We start from the raw sequence: 19,669 nt of genomic DNA on the forward strand, positions 1-19,669 counted from the left end.
ATTATGTTTAAGAACGTGAATTTAAAATACTACAGGAGATAATGTGTATCAGTACATGGAGTGCTGGACTCAAGAGATCTTGAAATCAGTTTTATTTCTTGAACTTAACATTGTATAATTTATTACTTAAGTGTATACAACTTTAAATCTTTAGCCTAAATAGTTAAAATGAAAGATTATAACCTCAGCCCAGTCTACAATGTAACTAATAAGGGAAGAATTAAATCTCCAGAAAATAACAATAAAAATATCTACCCTGTCAATTGACATTTAATGAAATAATTTTAATAATACCAAAATTTGCTATACTTTTAACTTGATATATGAATAACTAACCAAATTTTATCAATTAATTAATTTAATTGTCATAGTCTCTTATTTTGATGATGAAACTGAATAAACTAAAAATGTGCCCCTCCATAAATTACTAATCTCACATAAAAACTTTAATAATAAGGATACTCTTAAGTGCTCTTTAGAATGCAATTGAAAGACAAGTTTAAGGAAAGGTTTAAAGTAAATGCAAACTCTAGGCCTTTTGCCAACCTCTGTAGCAAGATACAAAAAAAAAAAAAGCAAATGCATCTCACAACGTTTAGCTTTTTGGTCACATAACATCTTGGCCATTTTTCTCAAACTTCCACCAGATGGAAAGCATCAATCCCAGCTAGTTTGCCTTGGAAGTGGTGTTTGCTGGGTTTTTTTTGAGAGGAAATGGCATATTGTTGCAACCTCTCCAACAATGTCCTTCTTATTAAATCAGCAATGCCATTTCCCATAAAAAGAGTTCCATGAGAACATAGCAGCCTTATAAATAACACAGGCCCAGCTCATCTGGTGAACTCTTCTGACACATGAAATAGTACCAGATGCCTTAAAGTAAGGTAACATGGAACAGGGCCACTGTGCCGTTTTGACCAGATTATTTATATCACATTCATTCATCTAGTCCTTGCTCTGAGTAAATATCATTATGTTGTTAAACTTAGCACAATTACAGGGGCTTCTGGTAATTTACTTGCAGTTTTTCTAAGAGGAAGTTAAATATTCAAATCAGATCCAAATCACGGAAGCAGACCCAGGTTACCTAGAAGTAACAAGATTCTGTTTATCTCTAACTCTACAGCATGATTCATTATGGTCCAGTAGATAGATGTGACTTGGAAATGGATAAATATACTGAGTGAAGTATAATTTCTTTTTCTTAACATAATTCACCTATGGCTTTTGTTAGATATTTTGCCCATCATATAGTGGTTCCATTGGTAACAAATCAATATCAACTACCAAGAATATATATGAATTTGTTTGCTTTCAATTTAGATCAAAAGAGGAAAAACACCTTCATTGTGCAACACACACACACACACACACACACACATACACACACACGCTATCACCAACATATTACTGATAGAGTTTGAAAAATCATGTTGAACACTCAGAGTTAAAAACTGATTAACCATGTGGTCACAAGGAAGAGACTTCAGTTAACATACTTAAGGACTATGTTTAGAATTTATGTTGATTTTCTACACTTGATCTTAAACTATTTTTATCATTTATATTACACATTCTAAATGCACTATTACTCTAACTACTAAAAATCCTAGTGGCTCAACCACTTTTATGAAAATGCATGTAAAATTTTTTGTTGCTGTTGTTTTTAGTTTTTTGAGACAGGGTGTCAGTGGGCAGTTTGGGCTGTTCTTCAGCTTGCTATGTTGTACAAGCTGACCTTGAACTCTCAACTATCTGCCTCTCTAAGCCAAATACATGCTGGGACTACAGATGTGCACACACATCTGGCAGAAATTAATGTACAAAATTTAATAAATTCTTTCATTCTTTGTTTTATACAATTTTAATTTGACCAGAATTAATTTACTTTGTCTACATAGAATACTGTACATCATATTCATCTTTGTAAAATCTACTCCAGATTTGTCAAAAACTGAAATTATATTGTCAAAGGAATTAATATTGAGAAACATTCTATAAATTCTAGCAACATCGAGAAAAGAACATGTATTAACTATTATTAGCTAATTCTTAGAGTATACTTCAGTGTTACAAGTCTTGCTTAGTATTTCATGTTAATCCTCTATCTCATAGGTCTGATTCAATTGCTTTATTATTTTGCCCATTTCACTGGAAGTTATCAGAGAACTAAGTTCCACTGAAGAAAAACAAAAAGAAAGTGGCACAAAATGCATTTTTTAAAACATTAAAATTTTATAGTATGTTAAAGATATAAAACTAATAATGTAGAAATACTAGAAAATACTTGATATCCTTAGTAATGTAGCCTACCAACAGGTCACAGTGCATGAACTATACCAGTACAATTTTAATTTATAGGCAACATAAAAAGTAAGTTGAACTTAGAATAATGGGCCAAATGTGTACAGTAAAAATAACAGTTCCATTAAAACTAAATATCAAGAGTGACAAAACACAGAGCGTCTATGTCGAATGCAGAAAAAGAATTTTCAAAGTGAGGCAAAAGTTTATAGTACATTACATTAATAAATAGGATTAAATAAATACAAGGAAAAACAATGCTTTAAGCTATGCTTTAGAAAGATGAATATTTATAGATTATTTTTAATACAAAAGGCCATGAATAATAAAGTTACAAGGACCACACACTTTACTTGTTTTGTTTTCACTAAATAGAAATTTGATTATGTTTAACTATTTGAAATTCCTATTAAGGGAAAACATAGGTAGTTCGTTGTAGATAATTTTAACCTTGGGCTACATTTTAGTAGTGACAGATCACTATTTTACATTGCTTTACAAGGTTATCAAAAAAGAGGTGTAATTGTAATTAGACAAAAATACAACTTAATTTATGTGAAAACACAGATCAGGGATAAAATAGGAGGTCCAGGCCACCCTGGGAGTCAAGAATGCTGAGGAGAATGAAACGAGAGAAGCGATTCCAAATTTTCTGCTTATCCAAATTGTTAGTACTCTAATCCAGGGTAAACTATGATGATAAGAATTACATTACATTGTTCTTCAAAGCTCAGGAATTGAAACCTTATAGCAAAACTAAATTTCAGTTGTAGGTGTAGGGGACAGAGGAGCGATTCCTGTATTCAGATATGAGTACACTGTCTCTAAGACGTATTTATTGTTAGAAAGAAATTTAATCCAAAACACAGCAGAACAGATGTGTATAAGCCAATTGCTAAATAAACCTACATCCTACCTTAACCTGGAAACTGAACAAGGGTGAAATTCGTGCTGAGCCCAAAATGAAGAGAAGCATATATTTGGAGTAATTACGAATCTCAAAAATCTTGTTTGAATCTTCTTAAATAATATTTGCATTCAATACAAATTTATAGAGAAACAAATAGCATATAATGTGTCCTTTCTTTGAACATTATTCAATAGATAGAAATAATTTATAAGGACTCAAACAGACTTCACAATGTTTTAGGCTTTTTAAATTTTTTTAGAATTATTTAGTCTGATACTTGTACAAAGACCAAAGGGATGCTTCAAATTATAACTGTCAGGCCATAGCACTTTCAAAGGCTTTTTGCATTTGGAGAGCATTTTGTACTCATTTGGACTCAAAAAATAATTGAGGTAACTTTGATCCCCAAATGTGGAACCAAATTTAAATGAATTAACCACCACAGGCTTGGAGAATGTGCCACATGACTGATTTTTTAGTGTAGGTTATTCTCAACTTATATAATTCACATATAAAATAGAATATTTTCCAAAAAAGCGGGACCTAGGGATTTAGCTCAGTGGCACAAGTGCCTGCCCGGTAAGCATGAAGTCATGAGTTCAATATCTGGTACCAAAAAAAAGGAACAAATGATTAGAAATCTTACAAATTTAGCAAACTTGGGAGAAAATGTCAGTGTGACATTTATTTTCAACTATTTTTATGAAGCCAATTATATCTACAATAAATTGTTTTCTAGACAAATTTATTTTCTGAGAAATGTATGTGGTATGTATGCATATTAAACTCATTAGGTAATATTTACAACTTGGTTTTCTTCTGAATTCATTTGAAACAAATATAATTTAATAAATGATACTTTTTATCATTTATGGGCAGAAATTCTCAACATTTTTACTGAAAAATACTGTTATAAATTACAGCACATGTTTTTCAGTAAAGTATTTTTAATGAAAAATCATTGAAATGAAATAAAAATATATGGCATCATGATTGATTAACATGGTCATGTTGTTCCTCGTATATTAATATTTATGGAACTTTTTTCCCTGTTTGATAACACACTTTCATATCAACTTTCAGATGTTTCTGACAATTTGCATTAACAAAAGAATTGCAGATATGATAAAATAAAGGTCCAGTGTATGTCCATATTACTAATCAATTGATGCATTCTATTTTAGGGAAGATAAAAAGCATGAAAAAGAACAGAACATGAAAATTATTATTTTGTTTTACTTCTGTAGATTTCTCTACACTAATGGTACAACTCAGTATTTGACTTTAATTCCAGATTTACTTCTTCTCAGTAGAGAAAATAAAATACTATTTCTTTTCACATAATGGCTTAAACATCGAATTTTGATTACCTGGAAACAGAAGAAACCATGCTATCGTACAGTAGAAGAAAACCAGCGTAACACAGCAGGAGATTCAGCTCCCTCCGTAGGCTAGCGTAAGACTTGTTTCTCTAATTCAATTTTTAAAAATGTATACACTCCTGATGTTATCTAAATTACAGAGTGAGTGTAAAGTGGATGTGAATATGTTTCTCTTAGATAATAGATTAGATATTTTAAGTAAGAAATTATCTCCAATTCTTCCTCTTAATAACCCATGTATTTAGAATCTCATAGTTCAACAAGCCAAGACTTGGGAACAGTTTATCTGAATTCATCTTCTGGGGCATTCCAAGCTCACAGCAATGGATTTGACTTGAACTGCATTCACAGTGGAGTCCTTATTTCAAGAACAAGTGATGGGACTCAGGATTCATTTCCTTGCAGTTGTAAAATAACTAGCAACTTGGTTCTGCAGAGCCAAGGACATTCTCTCTGCTCTGGAAAACTGTAGTGTCTCTTTTGAATATTTTCAAATTAAGTCAGACCTCCTCAAGTGAATGTTGCTTCTTATTACTTCAAAGTCAACTACTCTGTGACCTTAATCACATCTGTAAAAGGCTAAGGCCTTTTGACCTTACCTTAATTTTCTGAGACCACTTGTAAGTGTGAATGATCCATCATCATTATGGTAAGCCAGTCTTGCTTGCTTGGTAGCGAGGAGATTTCACAGGATGTGTTCAATTCTAACAGAATGGTCTCAGAATTCCTCCTGCCTCAGCAACAGCTAGGAGGCCGGGTCATGGGCAACACAGGACAAGACCTGGGTGGCTGAGGATTATCTACTCATCACATCTGTATTGCACACTACTAAAGAGAATGTCACCCTTGTGAAGCTACACAACGCACTTGCTGTAAACCCTTAGACCCCCAACCTTCTCCTCATCCCAAAACAAAGGCTGAGACCCTGATAGGCCGAGATGACACTAACCAGTGAAGCAGACATTTTCAGAAACCAGTGCACTTCTATAAAGACCAGCAGGGTGGCTGGTCCCTGTCCTTGGGGCATCTGCTCAGGTCCCCGCCTCACAGTGTACCTTTGTTGTATTGCAGCTTCTCCTCATTTATCAAACCTTAAATAAACTTTCACTTTGCATTACTTCAATTTTGACTTCATTTTCTGCCTGGAATGTGGACCCAAGCAGCCTGCCTCTCCTCAGGCTTCCCTGAACGAGGGCAGGGTCTTCTCTGAGGAGAGCCCTGGCTCGCTAGATCCCCCCACCAGATGCTTCTCGACCACTCTCTGCCTTCTACCAGGTATTTTGATTATTTTTTATATCAGAGGACTGTGCAGTCAGAGTTAGGCATAATTGTTTTACTTGCTTTGGCCAATGAAATGGGTTAGAGAGCAGCTCAGGCATTCTATGGAAAAGACTCAACTGCTGGCCTGGGCCCCCCCCCCCTGCACCCCAGCTCCATCAGGCTGCATTTATAGGAGAGGGACAGGTTGTCTGACTAAAAATAAACCTTCCTTGTGTTAAGTCATTGAGATCTGAGGGATTCTCAGTTGTGCATTAGAAGACCAGCATCTTAATGTCTCACTTATTTCTTAATTCAACAAAAAAAGGTCCATTTATTATTTCAAAACTATTCTGAAATGATAAGGTAAGTAAAAAGATAGATTAAAAAGGAGAAACCAATATTGGCAAGGATGTAATTATGTAAAATCATTATACAAACAGACCTTGTTGTATATAAATCAGCATTTATTAATATCTGCATCCTGGATTAGTAGCTCTATGAATGGCTTAAATTTACTAAGTATCTTCTCTACTCCAAAGGCCAAAACTGTTGCTATTGAAAGAAATTCCAGTCTTTTACCAGTTAGTTGGCAAGTGTTTCATGGTATGAAACAGGTAGAGATATTCTCCTACGTCACATGAGCTTGATAAGGCAAACAGAATGTTTTGCAATGTCGGTCCTGCAAAATATATGAAGTCAATAGTCTTGAAGCAAAGAAAAAATTGATAAAATTGTGATTATTTAGGGCTGCAAAGGAGAACCAAGAAGCTATTGTTCAGGATCTAAAATTCACATCAATACCAAATGCAACTGGTAGCCACCCACATGGTCTCCTTGCTATCATAGGTCAGAAATGTCATAGTTACCTTGATACTGCAGACAATAAAGGAAAAAATATGTATCAGAGTTCAAGCCTCGCATTCTTTTGCATCACAAACTTTTACCCTAGAAGTGGCCTTTACAAAGTTTTGTAGTAAAGATACTCCTCCCAGACAGTGACTTATAATGTTAAGTCCTTACAATACAGGAAGCTTCTCCTCCACCTCATACTTACACATCTTCCCATACAATGCAATGGAAATTGCCCCACTGCAAGTTCTACTGCACAGCCAATGAAAAGCATTATTTTGTTTGTTTGTTTGTTTTTTGTATTTTTCCTTTTTACCGGTACCGGGGTCAAACTCACAACTGCCTGTTTGCAAGGCAGGCACTTATGCCGCTGAGCTAAATCCCCAGCCCCCTAAAGAGCATTATTGCCAAACATTTTTTCTGACAGTTGGGGTAGGATGGTGAACTGAGGAGTGGATGGATTACTTTAGAGGTGTATTTCCTCTCTGTTTTTGGGAAACAACAATATGGTGATGCAACAGGTCAGCGTGCTTGCTCAGTGGAAGGGAGCATGCCACCTGCTCCTATAGGGTTATACCTTCTCGATCTGTAACCAAATCTAGGAGCTTTCATTTTCATTAAAGTATGTAACCATCTTGATTACTACCAGGGTAGCAGAGGGTGTTGTATCAACAAAACATAGGAAATGTCTTCACCTATGGATGGAATTGTTAACTGTCTTCTGAAAACTCGCAGTGTAGTAAATGGAATGTACCTCTTCATCCACAACAAGTTTCTTAATAAAGAGTTGCAGATACAAATCAAGAGTGTCATGCAAGTGATGTCAAATAACGTTTATTATGAAAACTTTCATTAACTGAGAAAGAACAGGGTGACTAGGATCTCCCATTTCTTTCCCCACTGCCTCCACAGAGGTGGAGGTTCTGTGCCCAATGGCCAACATGAGGGCAGGCTATCTGAGCAATGCTCTTCCTAGTTATGGGGGTAGAGCAACAGGAAAATGTATGTGAATGTAAAAGAGCGAAGCTTCTTCATTTGTGAACTGACTCTTAGAAAAGGGGAGAGCATGCAAACCATTCCATAGAATCTAATGCTTTTGCCATTGATCTGGTTGATCTGCTGAATGAGGTATTTAGCAAATTACCAGAAAAGGAAGGAAATGAGTTTCCATTGCTAATCAAATCTGTCTCTGCTGATGGTGTTTAAATTCAGCCGCCTAAGTATCTTTCTCTGCAGTCCCCTAGAAGTGTTCACAAAATGACCTTTCCACAGTACACTTCTCCAGGGACACGTCTGTAATTGCATACCTGTGTTCCCTGAATGGTTTTTCGGTTTACCTGGCTGTACTTCAGCCACTGTCAGACTATTTTGGGTACTGCGATTTATAAAAGCTTTTTATATTGCTAGAAGACAATTCACTGATATGTCTGTCAACATACTGTCACATTTTGTTTGTCTTGTAGGCAAGCAAATGAATCACTTGTACAAGTCGAACTTTTGAAGGGCTTTTGTAAAGAATGTAGTATTAATTAACACTCTTTCTCCAGAACAAAGGAGGAATTACTGTTTCACTCTTGAATAGGAGTGTCTAAAGGCCTAAATCTAAGGCAAAAGACAAGACTGTTAATAGTGCTCCAGGTTCTGTTAGCTCAGGGCTCATCTTCTGTAGTGCAGTCTACTAGAAGTGCAGGTAACAACTGCTTCTTTCTAAATCACCAAATGCACCTGGGGCTTAAGCACCTAGCATAACTGTACCAGTGCTCTGAAGACTTTGACTGCCATAAAAATACCTAAGAATAGGTGATGGTTGCTTTATTCTGAGAACAGCACTGGCCTCCCATAATGGAATACAATGTGCCACCTACTTTTCTGAAAATGTTTAAGTTTACAAGGGCATCCTTTTAAAATGTAGGCTACAGCCAAGTGAAACTCAATTTTATGAATTGGTGCTCATCTTCTTCTTTTGTTAGTCTGTATCATAATACAAGGCCACAGGTGACTTTAAGACTTCCGGGTCATATGGATTTTCAGAGAAATGCATGAAAGCAAGCCACAACAAATCACCACAGATGAGAGGCATCACTATCCATAAATATAATACAATAAAATACCATGTTTTAAGTATGTGGTTAAATCTCTGCTTTGTGCAAAATATGTAACTGTGTACTCTGACTCAGGATAGCTGGCTCAGGATAGTTCTTTTTAAGATGTTTTGGTTCTAGGATAGTACAAAAGCAACACACATTCTAGAGAGACTGTGATTCAAGCTTTGAATTGTGATCTTGTGCTCGGCTAGTGATATGGAATCTGATATTCTCAGAGAAGCTGATCTGCGGCTACCTGCAGTTCACAGACAGCCTCATGGTCACAAAAGAAAACATTTGATCGCCTACAGTGTGCTACTTACAATATTTTCTATTCACAATGGGTTCCTTGGTATGTAGACTCCTTGTTCATGGAACAGTATCTGCAAGTAGATCTCAAATGTTATATATGTGGGTTATTTTTTAAATCAGCACAGTGATTAACACAATATTGTTTAAAAATCAGTTTTAAACACATCAGTAAAACTACATAGTGTGTCATTGTAAGAGACTGTAGGGACAAGATTGGACTAGATAAATTACCAAAAGCTAACATTATGAAGTTCCTTCAACTTAATATCCCTGCATCTTCTTTTTCTATAGTTGGAGAACATTCTTATCCATCTTGTATGTACAAAAAATAACATGAGTTCTAAAGGCTAACAAATGACAAGATTTACTTTAATTTTAAAAGACAGAGTGTTTCAAAGCAATTAAAGTTAGCTTGCATGTCAGATATAAATGCAATATAATTAAACCCTGAGAAACTGGTGCAAAAACCTAAAAGAGTTCGAGCAGTCAGTGCTGTGCCCATTCTGATTGATTTAATGTATATGAAGACAAGAGGCCTGTTCACCCCACCTTCTCCCCACCCCAGCCGTGCACATCGCTAAAGCATCCTTGCATTTTTTTTCATTTCACACCAGATCTTGACATCCTTTTGAATTTATTTTACATATACTCGAGGCACATGAATACAACTTCATGCTTTCATCCGTTTATAAGGCATTCATTATGTGCATTAACTGACAGCTGTGAAATTATCTGGCGCTTGTCTTAAATAAAAGCCAGAAAATTCAGAATAGATGTGCATTCTGTACTTAGGCAAATTTCACAGATTCTTCTTTATTTCCAATTTCTCTAGACACTTCTTTTTATACAGGCTTTAAGTACAGTGAATGTGTTCAGTCATTACTGCACATTGAGTGTCTGATGGTTTTTGAAAACTCAGAAATCAATCTACATTTTTTCACTATTTTTTTTTTACTGTATCTAGGTTTGGCAGCCCTATATAAGTTTTTGAATCTTAAAAAAGGAATCTCCATCCTGATTGCAATTCATTGTATATTAATGCTGTTTTTACATTTTCTTGAGTATTTCTCCCACCATTTATGTCAAAGTTGTATAAAAAGAAGTCACTAGAGAGCACATTTGCAGCCAAGGAAGCTCCTGCCATTTTTAAAAGCTCTTTTCTACTATATATATATATATTAACAAATTATTGTAGTCCATGAAAAAGTTTCAATCAGAATTCTAGATTAAAAATTATATTGAAAATATATGAAACAAAAGTTGCCAATGTGAATACATCACTTAAGAATTAAAATAAAAGGATCCTTTTGAAATCCAAACAAATATGTCATAAATGTAACAAGACAACATGCAAAATGGGTCCAAAACCTTTCAGATGGTGGAAGAAACATTAATCTAAGATTAACCAGAATAAGCAAAAAAATCAGAAGACAACACAAAAGCATAAAAAACCTTCCTGTGGAAATAACAGCAGAAAATTCTAAATATGAGAAACAAATAAACATATAAATAAATGATACATATACAATCCCAAATATCCATGATCAAAAAGAACCTGGTCTATATCACATTATAGGCAAAATATCAGATTTCAACCACAGAGTTGAGATCTTAGAAACTGATAGAGAAAAACAATGTATATCCTACAAAGATAAGTCTATTAGAATAACAACAGACTTCTCAAAACAAACCTTAAAGCCCACCAGTGATTGGAGTGAAGAGTTTCAAGCCCTAAATGATAACAGCTTCCAACCTGTAAGTACATTTTGCATGTTTCCTTGAAAACTGATGAAGAAATAGATATTCTATGAAAGAGAACCTCAGTAAACTCATGACCACCAACCCCGCATCATAAAATGTTGCCAAGGATGAATCCACAATGCCAAGAAGACAAAAGAAATGGATGCAATTTGGCAAGGTAAGAAGTTAAGCAAAGTGGAAAATTAAAGAAATCAGCAACAGAAAAAGAATGCAATGATATTAATGTTAAAATTCTCAATAATAACTCTCAATTCCCAAAAATACAGACTGCCAATGGATCGAGTGAAAACTCAAGGATATGTAATAACAAGCAGTGCATTTAATTCAAAATGAAATGTATAGGTTCAAAATCCAAGCATCGGAAAACATTCCATGCAACAAGAATACAGAAAACAAGGAAGATTCACTGCCTTAATTTCAAACAAAAATGGATTTCAAGGGAAAACTGATCAAAAGAGACAAAATGTGATTACATATTGATTAAAGGAATGATTTAACAGAAGCAGAAAACAATAATAAGCACAATCACATATCAGCGTGCATAACTTCATTAAGCAAAAATGGTCATAAAAGTCAGATAAACACTGACACAATTATAATATCGGACCTCAGTACTCCACTATCATAGAAAGGTAGAATAATTATATAAAAATTAATAAAGAAATAGCAGCATTCAACTAAATCTTCCTACAAATGGATTTAATAGATGCCTATGCAGTGTTTCACCTAAAAAACAGAAAGCACATTATTCTTAGCAGCACATGAGACTTTCTCCAAAAGGGACCACACGCTACCCCATATAGCATACTGAAGGAAATGGAAAAGAATTGAAACTATTTTATGTATGTTATAAGATCATAGAACATTGAAGTTAGAAATTAATGGCAAAAAAATCCCTATGAAACCTATGCAAACGAAGTTAAAATAAATACCCCCTTAAATAATCCATAGACCACAGAAGACAGCAAGGGAGACATTAAACAGTAAAATCAACTGATACTGCCAGTAGAGTGGCCTGAGACCAATGAAAACATTCCTAAGGGGAAGTTTATAAATATAAATGCCAACATAAAAAAACAGTGAGTTCAGGTAAATGACTGAATGATGCACCTTCAAGGTCCAAGAAAAACAAAAACAACCCAAATCCAAAGCTAGTATAAGGGAGGAAATTAGAAGATCAGATCATAAACCAATGAGATTGAGACTTAAAAACAAAGAACCAATGAATCAGAGTTGGTTTTTAAAGAATAATGAAAATTTGCACACCCCATCCAACCATGTAAAAATAAGGAAAGGAAAAGTCCAAATCAATGCAAGTATAAAAGACAGATTTGAAGTCACAATGAATTCTGCTGAAATACAAAAGATAGTAAGAAATTACTTTGAGAAGCTTTAATAAGATGGAGAATTCAAAGCAAATATAGCTGCTTAAATATAGCTGAATGACCAAAGCTGAACCTCCAACAGGTAAACTTTTAAATAATCCAATATCAGTGAAAGAAGTTAAAGAATTAATTTTTAAAAAGCCTACCAACTAAGAAAACCCCAGGTCCAAATGGATTCACTGCTGCCTTCTACAAGAACACTAGAGAAAATTTAGTGCCAGTATTCTCAAACTCTTTAATGAAATTGAAAGATAAGAAGTACTCTGAAAATCATTCCTGGAAGAAGCATTACATGATTCAAAAACCAAAAAAGCAGCCAACTGAAAAAGAGAACTACAGGCCAGTTTCTGTCATGAGCACACACACAAAAATCCTCAATAAGATAGCATGAAACAGAATACATCAAACCTTGAAAAAGATCATAAATCATGAACAAATAGGATTTATTCCAGTGATACAAGGATGCTTCAATGTATGAAAATCAATTCTGTAGTTTAAACTGCAGAAACAGAGGCAAGGACAAAAATTACATGCTCATTTTAATAGACATAAATGAAGCCTTTCACAAAATCCAATATCCGTACATGATAAAAATCTTGAAGAAATTATATATAGAAGAACTTTATCTCAAAAATCATAAAAACCATTAATAAAAACCCATGCTTAACATAGTAAATGGAGAAGAACTGAAGGCTTTCTCTCTAAAGTCAGAAATAAAATATGTGCTACCGTATTTTAAATTCTCTAATCAAAAAAGTTTTTTAAAATAGAAAGAAAAAGAATTCCAAGCAGCGAGCAGGCCCTGGAATCCAGTCCTGGGCCCTGACAGCACCCATGCAGGTTGATTTCCAGCACATGGGGAAAACTTGGAACTTTGCTCCCAGGCCATAAGACCACGGCTTTTGTTTGAAATCACCAGAGAACACATGGAGACCCCGTGGGCCCAACTGGACCATATCCAGCAAGCTCCAAATGGCAAGCAGTCATCAGCAGTCTGTCCTGGGAGCCAAAATTGGGGACGGTGATATTCAGTGCATTGAGGAAGCTTTGAAACGTCACTCAAATCCCATAAATAAGCACAACTCCAGTGGGCATTGAGGAATGCCACACAGCCCTGGCACTTCGGGCCACACCCCAGCGAGCTTCTTGTGTAACTCTTGCCAGCCCTGGGGAACTCATGCTGCCCTTGGAACTTGACTCACGCAGCTGCCCACTTCCTGCATGGCTCCAATCAGCACTGAAGAATGCCACGCTGCCTTGGAACCTTGGTCCGTGCCCAGCAGACGCCTAGACCCAGGACATCTGCTGGGCCCTGGGGACACTCCCTATCTCCTGGATCTAATACTGCTATTGATCTTCAGTTCTCACCCTTTCTCCCAAAACCTTGGACTACAGCAGATTAACTGTGCTAGCTTGAAGGGAGAGTCAGTAACTGTCTCACCTAAAGAGAAGATCTCAGCAGGCTCCAGTCAGTGTGATGAGTATGCCCCTAAAATAGAAATATACAGTGAGAAAATAGGGCCAGCAGTAAAGCTCCCTCCAATTAACTGTGAGACCTTGGTAAGTCTGACAACAGTGTAGGTGACCCCTTCCTGCACACAGAAAATATCAGACAGGGTGAGAAGTGTGCCAATAAGGACTCCACCAACTTGGAGGATATCAAAAGGGCTTATGAGACACACAGGCACACAACAGGGACACAGTAGGGCCTCAGCCAACACAAATACTAAAGACAGGGAGATTTGGTGACCTGGAATAACCTGAAGATAAAGTAATAGCAGGAACTAAAAGTTGACCTACATCAATTCTACTAGCCTTGTCAGTCCAGGAAGAATATAGGACTCACCCAGCAGGCTCTGCAGTGGGATGTCAGGTGGCTGGCCAGTCTCTTCATTGAGGAACCCAGCAATTGAACGAACATCAACCTTACATTAGGACCCCAAGATACACACTATCAACAGTTGACACTAGTGGGATTGAAGGACTAAATACTAACTTGAGAGCAGAAAATGGCAAAACAAAAAAGCAAAATGCAATCTCAAGCATCTAGTCCACCAGAGAACAAACACAGAAGACATTGAAATAGTGGACTTCAAAAGTAACACACTGGAAATCTCTGAAAAGATAGCAAGTGCAATTAAAAAAAAAAAAAAAAAAACAATTCCATGAAGCTATAGAGGAAATCAATTTAGAAGTACTCTCTCATTTAAAGATGAAAATAATAACCTTAGCAAAGCAGTTGCTGAGCACAGCTAAAGAAGAAGTAGAAAAAAAGTACAGGAGCAGGGGAAACTGATTGAAGTATTTGAATGAACAATACAGAAAACAAGCAGAATTCATGAAACAAACTCAAAGAGACATCCAAGAAACAAAAATCCTATTCAAAGCTGGAAAAACTGTTTAAATGAAGCTGAGTTTCTGATTTCAGACCTTGAAGACAGGATTGCAATTAGTGATCATGAAAGGATAGAACTCTTAAAAATAACAAAGCAGCATGAAATGACAATCCATGCTGAATCCAAGATTCCAGATGATGCCAAAAACAACAATATAAGATTAATAGGCATCTGTAAAGATGCAGGAGTCAATGCAAATGACATACCAAAACTATTCACAGAAGTAATAGCAGAAAACTTCCCAAACATGGGGGAAAATCGGATATGCAGATAAGTGAGGCATATAGATGGCCAAACAGTCACAACCAACATAAATCTACACCCAGACATATTATAACTAAGATCTCATACATACAGCAAGAAAAACAGAATACTAAAAGCTGCTAGAGACAAGACACAACTTATCTATCAAGGAAAGCACATTAGAATCACAGCAGACTTTTTAGCATAAATCCTCAGGTCAAGATGAGCTTGGAGTGAGGTATTTCAAGCCCTGAAAGAAAACAACTTTCAACCCAGACTGATGTATCTAGCAAAACTTTCTTTCAAATTTAGTGGAGAAACAAGATACTTCCATAACAAATAACAACTAAAGAAATTTGTGCCCACCAAACCACCTCTACAAAAGTGTTGAAGACATACTAGATAGAGATAAAAATGACCACAATCCTCAGAACAACAACAGAAAGAAATGACCAGGTAGGACAAGCAATTAAACAATAGGGAAAAGCAGCAAGCAAACAAGTTGAACATAACATGGCCAAGTCAAGCCAGTCATATCAGTGATATCCATAAATGTAGATGGCCTCAATTCATCTATCAAAAGAAATAGGTTACAGAATGGATCAAGAAACATGATCCCACAATATGCTGTATACAAGAAAGACATCTGACCCAAAAGGAAGTCCATGGATTAAAAATTAAAGTATTTTTATGTAAAACACTATTCCATGCAACAGGAATCCAGAAAAAAGCAGGGGTAACTATTCTATTTGCAGACAACATGAACTTCAAACCTAAAATGATTAAGAGAGATAAAGAAAGTAACTATATACTCATTAGTGGAAAAATTCAAGGGGAAGAACTAACAATTATAAATATATATGCACCAGATTTAGGAGCACTCAACTATATAAGACAGACACTAATGGACATGAAAACGCAAATACACAAGAACACAATAGGACCTTAACAGCCCATTGTTATATATAGATCAATTAGACAAAAAGTCAGCAAAGAAATAATAGAACTGAATCATACCTGTGAGCAACTGGACTTAGTAGATGTTTACATAGTGTTCCACCCAACCACATCAGAATACACATCCTTCTCAGCTGCACCTGGGACATTCTCCAAAACAGACCATATATTATCCTTAAAACATTCTTAAGCAACTGCAAAGGTACTGAAATTATCCCATGCATAATATCTGACCATAGCACATTGAAATTGGAAATCAATGGCAAAAGAAATTGCAAAAACTGCATAAATACATAGAAATTAAATAACAACCCTTTGAACAACCAATGGGCTACAGATGAAATTAACAGAGAAATAAAGCAATACCTACAATTCAATGAAAATGCAGAAATAACATATTGCAATATGTGGGATGCAATGAAAGTGATCTTAAGAGGGAAATATATAGCAATAAACTGTCATATCAAGAAAGCAGAATGAGCACAAATAAACCTAATGCTTTATTACAACTTCTAGAAAAAGAGGAGCAAGTTAAACCCAAAGCTCATTGAAGAGAGGAAATTGTAAAGATTAGAGCAGAAATCAATGTAATTGAAACTAAAAAAGCAATACAAAGAATTAATGAATCAAAAAGGTTTTTTTTTTTGAGAGAATAAGCAAAATTGGCAAACCTCTACCTAACCTTATAAAGAACAAAGAAAGAAAAATCCAAATTCACCTAATAAGGACTGAAAAAGGGGAAATTACTACAGATCCCATGGAAATTCAAAAGATCATAAATACCTACTTTGAAAATCTCTACTCACTTAGAATGGAAAACACTGAAGAAATGAACAGATTTCTAGAAACATATGAGCTACCAAATCTCAACCAAGAAGATATAGCAATTTTGAATAAACCTAAATCAGCTATTAAAATTGAAAATGTAATTAAAAACTGAATTACAACTTCTTTGTTGCAATTAACAACAAAGAAAAGCCTAGGTCCTGATGTATTTACAGCTGAATTCTACAAGACATTTAGAGAAGATTTGATGCCAATACTCCTTAAACATTTCAATGAAATTGAAAAGGAACCAATCCTCTCTAATCATTCCTGGAGGCAAGTATTACTCTGATACCAAAACCAGAGAAAGACCAAACAAAAAAGAAGACCTACAGGCCAATCTCACTAATGAACATTGATGCAAATATTCTCAATAAAATGCTGGCAAATACAAATAATCAAGAAGATTATACTTCATGATTATACCTCAAGTGGAATTCATTCCAGGAATGCAGGGATGGTTTACATATGCAAATCAATAAATGTAATATACCATATCATCAGAGCCAAAAACAAAAACCACATGGTCATCTAAGTAGATGCAGAAAATGCTTTTGATAAAAACCAACACATGTTCATGATAAAAACCCTTCGGTAACTTGGAATGCACAGTGTCTACTCTATCATATAAAGACCACTGATGACAAACCACCAGCCAGCATTACACTAAATGAACAAAAACTGAAAGCCTTCACTTTAAAATCAGGAACAAGACAAGAATGTCCACTATTACCAATTCCTTTTCAATATAGTTCTGGAAATACTAGCTAGAACAATCAGACAAGAGAGAGAAATAAAAAGAATAAAGATAGGAAGGGAAGAATATAAATTATTACTATTTGCAAATGACATGATACTTTATATAGAAGATTCAAAAAAACTCCATAAACAAATTCAGCAGTATAGCTGGATACAAAGTCAATGCTCAAAAATCAATAGCATTCTTGTACACAAACAAAGAGCTCCATGAGAGAGAAATTATGGAAATATCACCCTTCACAATAGCATTTAAAAAATGAAATACTTAGGAATCAACCTAAGAATGTAAGAGACCTATATGCTGAAAATTATGCTCCACTTAAAAAGGAGATTGAAAAGGACATTAGAAAATGGAAGGATACTCCTTGCTCTTGGCTAAGAACCAACATGTGAAAAGGCCATACTCCCAAAACTATTATACAGATGTAACACAATCCCAATCAAAATACCATTCACATACCTCACAGACCTAGAGAAAATGCTCCTAAAATTCATTTGGAAAAAGAAGAAACCTAGAATAGCAAAGGCAATTCTGGGCAACAAAGGCAAGGCAGGAGGCATCTCAGTACCTGACTTAAAACTATACCACAAAGCCACAGTGATTAACGTCAGCGTGGTACTGGCAAAGAAGTAGATCTGAGGATCAATGGAACAGATTAGAAGATGCAAGCACAACTACAAATATCAGCCACCTGATATTTGACAAAAATTAAAGCCAAAATATAACAGTTATAACCATTAATGTAAATGGTCTTAATTCACCAATTAAATGAAACAGACTGGCAGAATGGATCAAGAAACGACATAGAACTATATGCTGTCTGCAAGAAACCCATCTATCCCAAAAGGAAACCCATAGACTGAAAGTCAAGGGATGGAAAACAATACTTCATGCATCAGGAACAAAAAAAGGGGGGGGTATCTATTCTGTTTTCAGATAATGTGAATTTCAAACCAGGAATGGTCCTAAGAGATAAAGAGGGTCACTACTACTGGTTAGGGGAAAACTTCAAGAGGAAGTGACAGCTATCTTAAATATATATATATATGCATCAAATTCCAAATCACCCAGTTATACAAAGCAAGTATTAATAGATATGAAAAATCAAACTAGCAATAACACAATTAAAACAGGAGACTTTAACACATCATTGACTTCAAGGGATAGATAAACCAGACAGAAAATCAGCAAAGAAATAATAGAACTGAATCACACTTGTGAGCAAATGGACTTGATGGACATATATTGAGTGTTCCACCCAACAACATCAGAATATACATTCTTTTCAGTGGTACATGGGACATTCTATAAAATAGATCATATATTAGCTCACAGAACATATTTAAATAAATGCAAAAGAGTTAAAATTATCCCATGCATGCTATCAGATCATAGTGCCATGAAACTAGAATTGATAAATGAAACTGCAAAACGCCCACAAATACATGGAAATTGAATAATATACTCTTGAGCAATCAGTGGGGCACAGAGGAAATTAAATAAGAAATTAAACAATACCTACAAGCACACAAAAATACAAATACAACTTACCAGAGTCTGTGGGATGCAATGACAGCAGTTCTCAGAGGAAATTTGTTGCACTGACCTCCTACATCAGGAAAAGAGAACTAATACAAATAAACAACCTGATGCTACACCTCAAACATCTAGAAAAAGATGAGCAAGTCAAGCCCAAAGCCAAAAAAGGAAGAAAATTATAAAAATCAGAACAGAAATTAATACAATAGAGACTAAGGAAACTCCAAAATATCAAGGAATCAAAGAGTTGGTTCTTTGAAAGAATAAATAAAATCTATAAGCCTCTAGCCAATCTTATTTTAAAAGGAGAGAAACAGCTCAAATTCATGTAATAAAGAATGAAAAAGACAAAATCACTACAGACTCTGTGGAAATACAGAAGATCATCAACACCTATTTCAAAAACCTCTAATTTCATAGGTTTGAAAACACAGAAGAAATTTATAAATTCCTAGAAACATATGAAGTACTAAAGCTAGATCAAGAAGATGTAAAATAATGAATAACCCAATTCCTATTAATGAAATTGAAAATATAATTAAGTCCCTACCATCAAAGAAGTGTCCAGGCCCAGATGGATTCATTGCGGAATTCTACAAGAAATACAAAGAAGACTTAATGCTGCACTCCTCAAACTATAATGAAATTGAAAGGAAAGCAATTCTTACTAAGTCACTCCTGGAAGCAAATATTACTCTAGTA

General features: G+C 35.1%; 1 long non-coding RNA gene across 3 annotated transcripts in view; it reads right to left on the reverse strand.

The window, feature by feature from the left end:
• Nucleotides 1-19,669, reverse strand: part of LOC134474043 (uncharacterized) — a 103,557-nt gene that overhangs the window by 56,823 nt on the left and 27,065 nt on the right. The gene's annotated exons all lie outside the window — the stretch shown is intronic.

Source organism: Cavia porcellus, unplaced genomic scaffold, assembly GCF_034190915.1.
Source record: "Cavia porcellus strain 051 isolate PalLab524CR breed Dunkin Hartley unplaced genomic scaffold, mCavPor4.1 scaffold_30, whole genome shotgun sequence".
Taxonomy (NCBI): domain Eukaryota; kingdom Metazoa; phylum Chordata; class Mammalia; order Rodentia; family Caviidae; genus Cavia; species Cavia porcellus.